At 31.6% G+C, this 13,429-nt stretch overlaps 2 protein-coding genes across 30 annotated transcripts in view; one reads left to right on the top strand and one right to left on the bottom strand.

The window, feature by feature from the left end:
• LOC130891259 (threonine aspartase 1) overlaps nucleotides 1–13,429 on the top strand; it is a 93,477-nt gene that overhangs the window by 46,689 nt on the left and 33,359 nt on the right. The gene's annotated exons all lie outside the window — the stretch shown is intronic.
• LOC130891028 (basement membrane-specific heparan sulfate proteoglycan core protein-like) overlaps nucleotides 1–13,429 on the bottom strand; it is a 251,525-nt gene that overhangs the window by 208,867 nt on the left and 29,229 nt on the right. The window lies entirely within an intron of this gene.

Below are 13,429 nucleotides of genomic sequence, written 5' to 3'. Positions count from 1 at the left end.
TTATCCTTACGAAAATGACAACTTTGATGCAAATAGATTATTTTTAAACATTTTGTAGAAAAAAAAATAGAATAAGGTTAATGATTTTTTTGTTAATAATTTGAATAGAATGTAGACCGTTTGCTCTCCAAAATGATATTTAAACTATATTATAAATCTTATACTGATTTCTTCAGTATATGATAAAATTTCACACTAGTTAATTGTCTAATGAAGAAAATTGATGACAAGCATTCACTGCGTTTAATCTAACTAGACGAGCACCCAATTATCTGGCGCTAGTGATATCAACCGCACTTGCGGTAGCAACAATTAAAATAATCCGATACGACCATCATTATATGTAGCAGCCTTGTATAAGTGATACACACGGATTATTTAACAAAAATGCATCAAGTGTGCCTTTGTCTGTTGGCGGCGCGGAAAGGGGATCGACGACGGCGGTCATGGCAAACCTGATTTGATCTATAACCGAGCGAATATTCAAGTTCGAGACTCTCTCTATGTCCTTATTTTGTTCAGACTGTTTAATGCAGTTTGATATCTCTCATAGATCAGTCTATAAAGTTGTAGAAATAGAAAAAAAAAAATGTCACATGTAAACACCCGTTTGATGGATAGTGTTCGATTTGTAATTGCTTATTTGTCATCCAATTTAATCGTAAATAACATGAATGTTTAAACATTATCCTTATTAAATATACTTGTTACTTTTAACTGGAAAATGGCTTTTACGAAATAAACGATTTCCTATTTCCATTACATAACGTTAACTTCTCATAATATATTCTTTTTTTATTTACAAATTGAATATAAATGTAAATAGATTTCCAATTTCTATTGATAAAGGAACATAATTGCATAATAAATCCAATCCGGTTATCAAATTTCAAACTGCAAATTACAAATCGGATATAACTGATGATGGATGACAGATGCGACCCAAAGGGTCCATTAAGTCTTCTTTTTTTGCTCAGTGTTTGAGATGTGGGATGATTCTAGCTGGCAGAGATCTTCGTCTTCTATTTTATACACTCGCAGGTGAAATGTCCTGGAATTTCGTAGTCTCTCATAATTAGAGAGAATGTGAATAGATTTGGTCCTCCATGTAACAGAATCTGATAAACTTAGCGTCTATTGAATCGGCAATGCTCCGACAAGACTCTTGTTAGTATCCGTAGATCATTCTTGCTTTATATTCAACATGTCTTCCTGCCTGTCCTGTAGATTGTTTCAGTAACTGATTTTATTATTATTTATTTATTTTATTATTCTGTAACGGACAACACAAAAGGGTTTATCCGCCCATACTTCAGTAAGTCTGTTAGCTGTTTCATTTCTTTCCACTCCAGTGTGTCCCACAATACATACCTAGCTTATTTAGCTTGTGCAGGCTTTCCCAAACCAGTTTGGATTATTGGAGGCATTGGAGCTTAGATATTTAATGGCTGTTCGGCTGTAGGACAAGAGGGTAATCTTCTGATTTTCATAATTATTTTATAAGTTGGATACATTTCTAAATTGCACACATAAAAATAGTTGTTGTATTGCCCAATCTTTCGTTTGATTCTAGGGCCATACACTCGTGTGTCGGTTCTGTCTGCTGCAAGCAAAAACAGTAGTTTTCGAAGCTGAGATTTTCTATCAATCTTGTTAGGGCGAAATTATTAAATTAATTAAAAGCAATTTTGGTAGTTATAAACGGATTACAAATCCTATTTTTGAACTCTCAAAAATTTTTTTTGGCTTCTGCTTTGTATGAATAGCAAAAACTATTATAAATGTTTCCATTTAACTAAAATCTTGTTCGTGAATCTGTATGAAGCTTCTAGTTAAATTTATGTTCATGTCATATTGAGCGTTCGTCTAAATTTATGCACTCAATAGTACCAACTTTCAAAAGACTATGTGTAAAATTTCATGACAATTCGGTTAGTCAGAAAAAAGTGACAGCCATTTAAGTGAAGCTACTTTTGTTATTTTCAAAACAATTTCATATTAGTTTGCTGAATTTAAACGTAGTCGTACAGACTCTGATGATGGTGAACGTTCTGGTCGTCCAATTGAGGTGTTTACTCCAGAAAACATCAAAAAAGTCCAAATCGTTGAAATTGCCTGAGATGGATGACGCTGTAAAGATATCAGAAGGAAGTGTGTTTACAATTATGCATGAACATTTGACCAAGAGAAAGCTTTTTTCAAAGTAGGTGTCGCGTTTACTCACAGTTGATCAAAACAACAACATTTTGATGATTCAGGGCAGTGTTTGGCAATGTTCAAACGTAATAAATCAGATGTTTTGCGTCGATATGTGACAATGGATGAAACATGGATCCAAAACGTCCAAATACGCAACACTCGGCTGGGAAGAGACAATCAATGGAATTGTCGGATCGTTTCAATGCAAAAATAAAGGTAAAACGGCCTCATATGTCGAAGAAGACGCCACTGTTTCGCCAAGACAATGCACCTATTCACAAGTCGATATCAACGATGGTTACATTGAACAAATTACACTTCGAATTGCTTCCTCATCCACCTAGTCTAGATCTGGTTCCCAGTGACTACTGGCTATTCGGTTATCTCAAAAAAATGCTCCCCAATAAGAAATTTATCTCAAATGAAGAAGCACTTGCTGAAACTGAAGCCTATTTTGAGGCAAAAGACAAATCCTTCTACCAGCACGGTATCGAGAAGTTGACAAGTGTTGGAATGATTGTATTGGTCTTGAATGAGATTACATTTATGAATAAAATCGATATTTGGCAAAAAAAATGTGTTTTTCTTAGTTAGTCACACACTTATTGAGTTAGATGTTAGATCAGAATTGATCAATAAACATAACATTGGTCCCGGTAGACCTCTTGTGGTATTCTAGAGTTTATTCCATGCAGGTCAGTGAATTCTAATTTATGTCGAATTAGAAAGAATCAAATATGATCAAAGAATTTCCCAAATGCCTTTGTTTAACCTTGTAGCATGGATATACTTTATCCAAATTTGACTTATATTTGACTGTGAACCGTGTTTTGTACCGTGTTAAGTGTTGAAACCAAATTGGTGGTAAGGTATAATATTTACCGCTATAGTTTATGTATTATAGTATATAGTAATACAAAATTTTTTTGAAAATATTGAGAGAAGGTCTGTAAGATGTGATTTCATCTGAAACAAACTTCATTTAATCATCCGTGTGTATGTGGAATTCATTTTATCTGCACAAATATGTAATCGTAATCGTCGCACATTATAAAATGTCATTTTGCCAAATTACCTGTCGGCAATGAATAGTGTTTAGAACATCAGTTTCATAAGTCAGCCGTATCCAAATATTTATCAAACTATAAGACGAATAACTGGTCTAAAAGAATTTATTGATTGCCGCGGGGGCGCTTAGAAGTACTCTCACTTTTATCTTATTTTAAATAAATATTCATATAACGGGTAGATTGAATAGGTTCATTCCGCCGACACCGTGAAAGACTACCTTTGTCTGGCACTGATTCATCTGATATTAAACAGGCTTTTGAGCATTTCTAAATAGATATTTTGATTTGCTTCTTTCCCTATATCACTTCTAATTGATTTTTTAAATAAATCAATAAAGTAATTGAGACGTTTCATTTTTCTCCTAATTTATAGTTTTTATTCGTTAACAAGGCTATGTGAGGTCGATCACCAGCAAACACAAAGCTTATCTAATAACGTAAAAATGATGGAAGTACCATGAGATAATATATATATGGAAAGAATGATCTTCAATTAGTGCAAAAGCACTAATTATACAGAAAAACATACGTGACAGAATTAACAAAGCAATAGTTCAAGAAAAAAACTGACAACTATACGAGTGCCCCCTCATAAAACTCTGAACTTGAAAATATTTAATCTGGATTCCATAATATACAGGGACTAGCATTTTTACTAGTCTACAGTGAACAAATTCTATTTCATTTATTATTGATATGCATATTATCTACTTAGTCTTAAATTTCTGATTCAAATGACAAATTTCATAGATTCTATTCGAAAGACTTGTTTGGGGAAGTCATAAAGTTATTTCAGCTTAATGTCACTAAACTTTTTTGACTCTGTCGAATTTTGACATCAAATTATTTTTGCATTTCCACTGCCTTAACCGAACAATTTATAATATGCAACTTTAATACGTAATCCTACTTTGATTAAACCCTAGTTTTTCTAAATTTCCAACAACTTTCAATTTGCTTCTGTAATAAACTTTTTTTATATTATTTCTTCTGTTTGTATAGTCAATATGAGGCGATATTAAGTTAAGTATTAAAAATTTAGATTCATTTGTAATATAATGTCAATCGAATAAATTTATCTCTCCAGTCAGAACCACTGGGAGGTATAAATTTTTCTCACCAGAAGACAGCATTGGCTCGGGCATATTAATAAGCTTTTTTATAATTTGATCATCTTTTACAAAAGGCTATAATTAAATTTATAAAACGTCCTTCCTTCCTTTAGTGAATAGTTATAGTAAAAACAAATTTAATAAATCACTGCTCTAGATATTTATCTGACGGCAAAGCACAGTGGGCGAAAAGGCCAAAAAACTGGCCAAAATTCGAAAAATGAAGACTTTATTGATTTTTTTTCTTTCTGTTATTGTGTTGATGTTCTATAAATGTTCAACTTTTGAAGAATTTGCAACCTTGAGTGTAACGATACTTTTCGTACCACGGTGTCAAATCTACAGCACGTTAAGTTCGGTTTATGGCGTTATTCATTGAGAAATTGCATTACAATATAAAAATAACCAAAAGTCTTTTGTTATTAACAGTTTTTTAACAAAGTAATGTGTTTTGAATTGAGTATTGTCATAGTCCTGCTGAAACAGTGTCAATGACTTGGAAGTGCCTGTTTTCTTTATTGAAAACACATATAAATGATGAAGTAAGTATAAGTCATGTTAAACATCGTCAAAAATTACGTTTCCGAGAAACTGCGTCCGTTATATCGACTCTCCGATAACCATGAGTAACGTACAAGTTGTGAGACAGTAAGAATAAAACGGATTATTCCGCATCCAGCGATTAGAGTGTGCTAATTCATTTGGTTGTCGCTATATTGAGTCTGCCATTTTATTTTCCGAAAAACCATTGCCTAATTCATAATCAGCAACCCCAACAACTCCCGACTACCAATTTTCAAAAAAATGGCCGGCGTTTTAGTATTTTCGCCCACTGTGGGAACATACTCAAAGTTGTTGTCATGATTTTTTCAGCAATATTGAACGCTGTATTGCTAACTAATAAATACATAAAATTTTTTTCGAATATTTCGAAATTAACTTTGCAAGAACTGTTTACTAAATAATAATAATAATAATAATAAATAAAGAACAATAAATTGTATAGGAATATATAAGAAACCTCTCATTTTGTCAGAGGTGTTCATCGTTTAGACAAATATTGAATTCAACAGCTGGTGGCAATTCATTATTAACAAACGCTGGAGTGATATTCAATTGTACTTTTTTGTTGATTGGCCAATGAAATGTCCTCATGAAAACCTGCTAATCGGTTATGTCAATATTTGAATTAAGATAATTTTTATACATTTTTATACGTCAAAATAGGAAACTGTGATATAAATTGAATGTTAAATGTATTTTTTATGTTTCGCAAAGTGAACTTCGAAATTTGACCTGCTATTTTATTTACGATTGGAGATACCTGGAATTGAGAAGTAACCTACGTATGTAGAAACATTATAAACATTTTTTATTTCAATATAGTTATTGAACCATAAAATGACAATATTTAATTAAACAAATGTAAAAACGATATTTATTTTTATTTTTATAACATTTCAATGTTACCAACTAATTACAATAAACTGAAACTATTACGAAACATCTTAAATAACGTGTGAATTGATGATTTTGTTGTTAATATAGAAAATCAACTAAAAACTTCTTGAAATTAAACTAATTCTGCATACATAAACTAAATTATTGGATTCGATTTTATTCGAGAGTTTGAATGGAAAATTCTCAACATCTTGTGATAATTTATGTACACTGCAAGCTGTGAACTAATTTTTATTATGCCACATGTGTGTTCTACGGCATTAAAAATACAATAATAGGGTCAATGCCGTTTCATTGTTCATCCCAATTCATATGCCAATGCGTTACAAACAAATACTATTTTATATATAGGACGAGTTTAAATATTTTAAATGATGACTAAGTAACAATAAATAGAAAAAAATGTTTTATTAGATGTTCTAAAAAACTGAATTTGAAAAATTGTAGACGTGTACTGAAAGCTTAATAAAAATTTCAAAAAAAAATTCTCCAAAAACATCTTCTAACCAACAACTGGGACAGAAGCACTTGATTTTATCGAACATTTATTGATGAAGACCTTAACTCAAATAGAACAATTACAAGTTATTACAAAGAATAGGAAAACGCCTCATCTTTAATTCCATATCCTTGATAATGATACAACATCAACATTCTGCGATTTAGACAGATTGGCTGTAATCTATTTGGGCTATTACCTTCAAAAAATCCACGAAACTTTTTATATAGATACGCTCATTCAAAATAATGCTGCATCATCTACCAACACCACAAAACTTTGACTCCCTTATAGTAAAGCTGGAGGTACTAGGTAATGGTCACAATTGTACGAAAACCTAAAGTTGTTAAAAAAAGTTTAACAGTCAAACTTCTATTTGAGACTTGAGGAATGTACTCGTTACACAGTGGAAAGTTTTTGTCGGCGGGTCAAAATGAGTTTAGTGAGACAGATTTAGTTTTTCACACTAGTATGTTTTAAAATGTCAGAAGGTTAGTTCGCTAGCTTTTAGAAGATTATGCTAGGACTAAAAATAACCTCAATACCAACTGTGGATTAACTGATTTAAAAGTGAGGAATGAGGAAGCCAAGAAGATAATCTGGCAGAAGAAAGTACTGACGATTTAGAGAACATTTAGAATTTTGAAATAGCTTGGGGAAAATGGTCTAGTGTAGTGATCTAAATGTCTAAATGCCAAATGTCAAAATTCTGTAACTGGATTATTTTTTAAATTCATTGAATAAAGAGAATGCAAAAGATTATTGGTCGAGAGATAGTTTAATTCGTACTGCAGGAAATCCGGTACTTGTCAATCGCCAAATTTCGAATCGAAAATGGTTTCCTGAAATATTAAATTTAATATAAAAATAACCAAAGAAGTTTTGGAAAGCAGTCAAAACTTCTACTAGTTGATCCACCAACTTATCTTCTAGATGATTAACAATCGTCTTCATAATACTTAAAAAGTTGAACGAGAATAATCAAATAAACTTCGACAATTGTTTCGCTGTCAACAAATCTCTATAGCCACAAACCATTACTTACAGAATTTAGGATCAAAACAGAAAGAACATGAGTGTAAGTAAAAGCTGAAAAAGACCTTGAAATGTAGTTCATTTTGAATCTCGTATGTACCACGAACGCAAACCACTTACCTATCTATAAACTTACTGAATGCGAGCTTAGTTTTTTGATCAAATGTTCCTAGATAATTATATTAATGTAATATAATAAGTAAACCGAAATTTTAATTAGGTTGTAATACGAATAACATAATTTTTATTGGAGAAGGAAATTCATTCAGTCTGATCTACAGGATAAGTAGATAAAAGAATGATTAAAAAGCCATCACATCTCGCAGATGTCGCATAAATTGAATATCTTACGATAATCCTAACAACTAGACGAAGTTGTTTGTCTGGCGTCGGTTAGCTACTAACAGATATTTGACTTATTTCCATGTCATTAATGTTAATTTGAGGTTTTCGTGGAGATTTCACGTTGAAACAGCAAACTAACTGAACCAAAATGTTTAAAAAATTTATATTGCTAGTATAAGATAAAATGCAAACCAGTATCTGAGGAGCTAATGAATATTTATAATTATAATAATCGTACTAAATAATTATGGTCCTGTTAAAAATGTTGAGTTATGTTTAAAAAAGATTCTAAGAATATATTAAAAACTTGAAAACTGCATCTTTACTCGGTTCTATTTATAAATATCAATTTATCGAAAAAATCACATTTCAAACAATGATTAAGGATTAATTACTTTTTGTATTACAACGATAACAACCCCAGAGATCGCTAGCGACGATGTAGCGGCAGATTTCTTAGTATCAAACAAAATTATTAGTTCCGCCAACAGTTTAAAGATATCGAGGAAAGCAGTTAAGCATAGAAATAAGTTTCAACCGCAGAAAGACAACGAACTTATTTAAAAAACCATGCAGAATTTCACAGCATGAAAAAAATGCGAAAACCTACAAAGCAGGTTTATTGAATGAGTGACAAAGTATAGAAAAAGTTTGGTTAAGGTTCCACACACTAAAGCTGGGCTGGACATGTGTGCTATAGCTTTTTGTACAATCTCAAAGCACTTTTGTGCTCACAAGTGTTCCCATTGGAAAGCCTTATGTGGATTGCTCGCTAAATTGTTTGCATTCTTAGCCACTTTTCTTTCCATAGTAAATTTGCTAATTTAGCAATTATTTAATCTGTTTCTATCCATATTGAAATTTATACACCCTCCAATAGCAATTGATTTAGAGCATTTGATTATTTGCCCATATACATCTATCCTTGTTTCTATTGTGGTTTTAGGGTATCAGGTATCACTGAGATTTACCACTGAGATGTTTTTCGTAAATTCTCGAAAGGGTCTCCCATTCTTCCGTGTTTGTAATTCTTCATTCCCTAAATCCGTCTTCGACCTACTGGACAAATCTTTGTTATGCAGATACGTGCTTGTCTTTTCGCATTTCTCAGGTGTTGCTTCGACATGCGATTGGTTCCTTAAATTATTATTAGCCTCACAATCATGATGTACAATCCAACATAGTCGGTGCTATATAATTCATTCGAAATATTAGAGTGTTTCAATCGAAATATGATTAATACATATTACTTGAGCCATTTGATAGTATTATGAAGTCAATACGTCTATATTAATGCATTTATTGGCGATACTACATGCAAACTACATTTAAAATATCAAATAACAATGAAAGTTGGACATTCGTTGATATTTTAAATCATTTATCGCTTCTATTTCCCCGCCCGCTGTTGATTATGTTTCTTCAAATAAACCATTTAAATAAACTTCATTGACATTTGATGACTTACTCAATTGTGTCTCAAGATACCTTCTAGTCTCATTATTATATTTAATATTTAATATTACGACATTTGAAAATTACTTCAAAACTAATATAAGAATTTGCATATTATCTAATAACATAAACTGGTAGAATGTGGGTCAAAAAATGATAAAAGTAACCAGCCGACTACATATATGGTTAGACAGATCGACTATAATTTAAATAGAAAACCGTGAAATATTAAGTTTAATTTAAAAATTTTCACTCCAGCTACATTTATCAAAATGCCAATTAAATCAAAAAAAAATATATATTTTATTCAATGTATTTCAAATTATGGCGACATATTGTCAAAATCAATGAAGAAATTTATTTTCAATTGAATAAGGTAACTAAATTATTCATTATATTGTCGGAAGAACGGCTAATTTATTAACGTTTACTTTTCGGGTATAGAATCAGAATTGCAATGAAAATATACCATATCTCAACAAAAAAACTCAACTAGCACCGGATACATAAATATATTCAAAATATCACGTGCGAAGCATACTATTTCTTTAATCATTTCACGAATATAATTTTTTAATTCGGAAACACGACTAGCAAGACTGCATAAATGACTCGTCCTCAAAATAAATATACAGTGTTTCCATTCTGTTCGAGTATGGACATCATTTGTTAATTGTGTCATTAAAAAAATGCATTGGGATGGAAATCAACTGAAATTTTAACCTCGTACGAAGATACGATATCACCAGCAAAGAACATTACGATGGCGACCTAATTTAGATTGTAGTAGAACGAGTTGTTATATATCTGCTTTGTTCAGAATTCCTTTGATCTTCTCTATTAGTAAGAAATTCTTCGTGTTCAATATTATTGTCCGACCCTGTATATAGACATGAATATTATGTTCATCAAAGAATCATGTGAACATATTAGATATTTATTAAATGCAAATACTACTGTGACAGGAAACGAAATACGAGATGATGACAAGGAAATACATTTTGTGAATTTGTAATTTAAATCTCATGTCTAAAATCGTATCACACATAAACTTCCTCAGATTAGTATATATCTATCAGTGCGTTCGTTCTCATTGTAACACTATCTTTGTTTGCAAAATATCTCTGAAAAAATACGCTTTGAACGAATGAATATGGTTCAATCAAACTACTTAAAGTGAGAATATGGGATGTACAATATTTCCCCATAAAGACCAGCTTTGATGGCAATCAATTTTATCGGTCTAATAATAATTAATAATAAATCACATCTTCATTCTGTGAAAGAGAAACAAACGTAGACAGGGTTAGTATCATCGAATTGTTTTTTCAATAGTTTGGGTGGTTCCATTCAAATTATTGGTTCACAATGACTAGTGACGTTATCTTTAATTAATAAATTACAATCCTCAATACTTCACCACTATATAAAATCAATCGTTCTCCAAAGATAAAAGGAGGAAGTCGACTTTTGAGTAGCACTGTATATATATATATATATATATATATATATAAAAACTACAAATCGATATGTCGGTAACATAAAAATTCTTGAGAAAAGGATAAAAGTTGGGAAGAAAAAAAAATATTCATGATTTCATTCAGCAATTCTGATCCAGGTTTCAAATGCTGACTCACTTCATATTCAATGTTAATTTTAACAAAAACAAGTAGAACTAATTCTGTTGTTATAAGATTTATCCGTGATTAATAGTTATTGTCGGTACAATTTATTTTTAGAAATAAAATTGATAGTTACTTCAGAATTCTTACATAGACTGATTTGCTGAAATTCCCAAAGTTTGATAACCTTCAAGAAACCAATCGGAAGTGATATATGATATCTTGAATCACTTTAACCTTTCGATATCACCACGTATCACTATTTTTTATTTAATATAATAATAATATTTCCTAAAATTTAACATACGTACAAGGTAAACAGATAAGAAACCAAATATTGACAATGAACTGTTTGCGTACCCACAAAGAGACGCGTTTGCTTAATATTATTAGAATAGGTGCAGGAAAAAAATTAGAAGCATTTCAAAATATCAAGAATGTGTATATATCATACAAACGTACAGAAATTATATAAGGAACAATGGTAAATAATTTTTTAATGGTCTGGACGATTGCCAATCCAAGAAAAACCAAATGGTTCAAGCCATGTGTGCTGCCCATGAGGTAACTAGTAGTATAATGAAAAATATATGATTACTTTATATTCAGAATTTATTTTTAGATTAGCAAAAATAAATATTCTGTTGTTCAAAATAATTATAATAGATAATAAAGGAAATCTTCTTAACGATTGGTTTCAGCTACATCTACCAAATAAATGATAGAATTTCTTATTTTCAATTATGAATAGTATCTAAAAGGTTTTCCAATAAGAGGTGTTAGTTTGAACAGCCCGCTATTTCGGTAAATGTCACTTTTGAAGCTGTCATTTTTTGACATTTGACAAGTAGAAACTACGCCATTAATGAAAATGGAACGACACACGCTTCAACAACGCATTGAAATTATTAAAATTCACTATAAAAACGGTGAAAGTTTGGCAGAGACGGTTCGTAAAACTAAAACATTTTTGGGTCGACGTGAAGCACCTTCTCGGACCGCAATATAGAAATTGGTGGAAAAATTTTGAGCTGTTGGGACAAGTTAGTGATGTGAAGAATAAAACCCGTGCACATTGCTCAAGAAAAACTGAGAATATTGCTGCTGTAGCCCAAAGTTTGTCCATTCCTCGTCGTTCTTTGGAATTAGCCATTCCACAAACGTCATTACACCGTATTTTGCATGAAGACTTGGGTCTTAAGACCTATAAAGTTCAGTTAACACAAGAACTCAATCGGCCGATCGTCAACAATGTCGTGTCTTTGCTGATTGGGTCCTTGAAATGCATGAAAATGATCCGGAATTTCATCGAAAAATCATCTTAACTGATGAGGCCCATTTCCATCTTGGTGGTTACGTCAATAAACAAAATTGTCGAATCTGGGGCTCGGAAAACCCTAGAGTTATTGTTGAAAATCCTCTCCATCCTCAACGCGTGACTGTTTGGTGCGGTTTATGGTCTGGCGGTGTCATTGGACCTTACTTTTTCGAAAATGAGGCCGGAGCAACAGTTACGGTGAATGGATTGCGCTATCGAGAGATGATTAATGATTTTTTATGGCCGGAATTGGATGGTATTGATTTGGACAACGTTTACTTTCAACAAGACTGTGGCGCTACGTGCCATACAAGCAACGAAACTATCGATCTTTTACGGGAAAAATTTCCGGACCGTGTTATCTCTCGAAGAGGTGATCACCGAGATCTTATGATTTAACACCTTGCGACTTTTTCCTTTGGGGCCAACAAAGAAAGATAAGGTCTACGCCAACAGTCCAACATCGATTCAAGACCTCAAAGATGGAATTGGTGAGGCTATCGAGGACATAGGGCAGCCGCTTTGCAATTTGGTTACGGAAAATTTCATGAAAAATAATATGGTCCTGTAAGCGCAGTCGTGGCGGCCATTTTGTTCCATTATTAACAGCATTCCTTCCTCTTTATAATGAAATAAACATCCGATCATTTATCTCAAAAAATGAATATCAAAATAACACCTTTAATTGGAAAACCCCTTATAATAAAAACCGAAAGTTTATTTCATAAAATCACCTTCAAATGATTATTTAAAATACACATTAGCATCATATTAGCAATTCTAATAATTTTATTTTTGGTAAATTGAATACAATTGTAATATGTCGATATTGTCGATTATATTCATTTCTGATTTTTGCTTAATTATATCAAATTACATAATCACGCCCACGTGTGCTACGTTACCAAGCTTTTTAGTCGTCTTTGTGGTAATTTCGATGATGTAGAGGCACTTGTAAGATCAAAACAATCAGATATTTCTTTATCTCATGTATATATGAAAAATATCGGCAAAAAATTGTAAATAACCTTTTTAAATAAATGCAAATCATATGAACAAAAAGCAATCCTCTAAATCAGAAGTTGAAAAGAGACGTTATCATAGAAAAACGTACTAAATAAAAATGATATTTATTATTAAGCTATCAATACTAAAAAGAAAGAATATTGGGTTGAGGAAAGCTCTTTAGCATATTAAAACATAATGACCAAAAATAAATTTTCCACAAATTTTATTTAAAAATCTCCCGCCAAAAGCTTATTCAATGTAATGATAAGTTTCCTGCTTTATCGGTATTCCAAATAACAATAATT

This window comes from Diorhabda carinulata, chromosome 1, assembly GCF_026250575.1.
Source record: "Diorhabda carinulata isolate Delta chromosome 1, icDioCari1.1, whole genome shotgun sequence".
In the NCBI taxonomy this organism is placed as follows: Eukaryota; Metazoa; Arthropoda; class Insecta; order Coleoptera; family Chrysomelidae; genus Diorhabda; species Diorhabda carinulata.
Note: the sequence above shows the minus strand (reverse complement) of the source record. Positions and strands in the feature narration are given on the sequence as shown.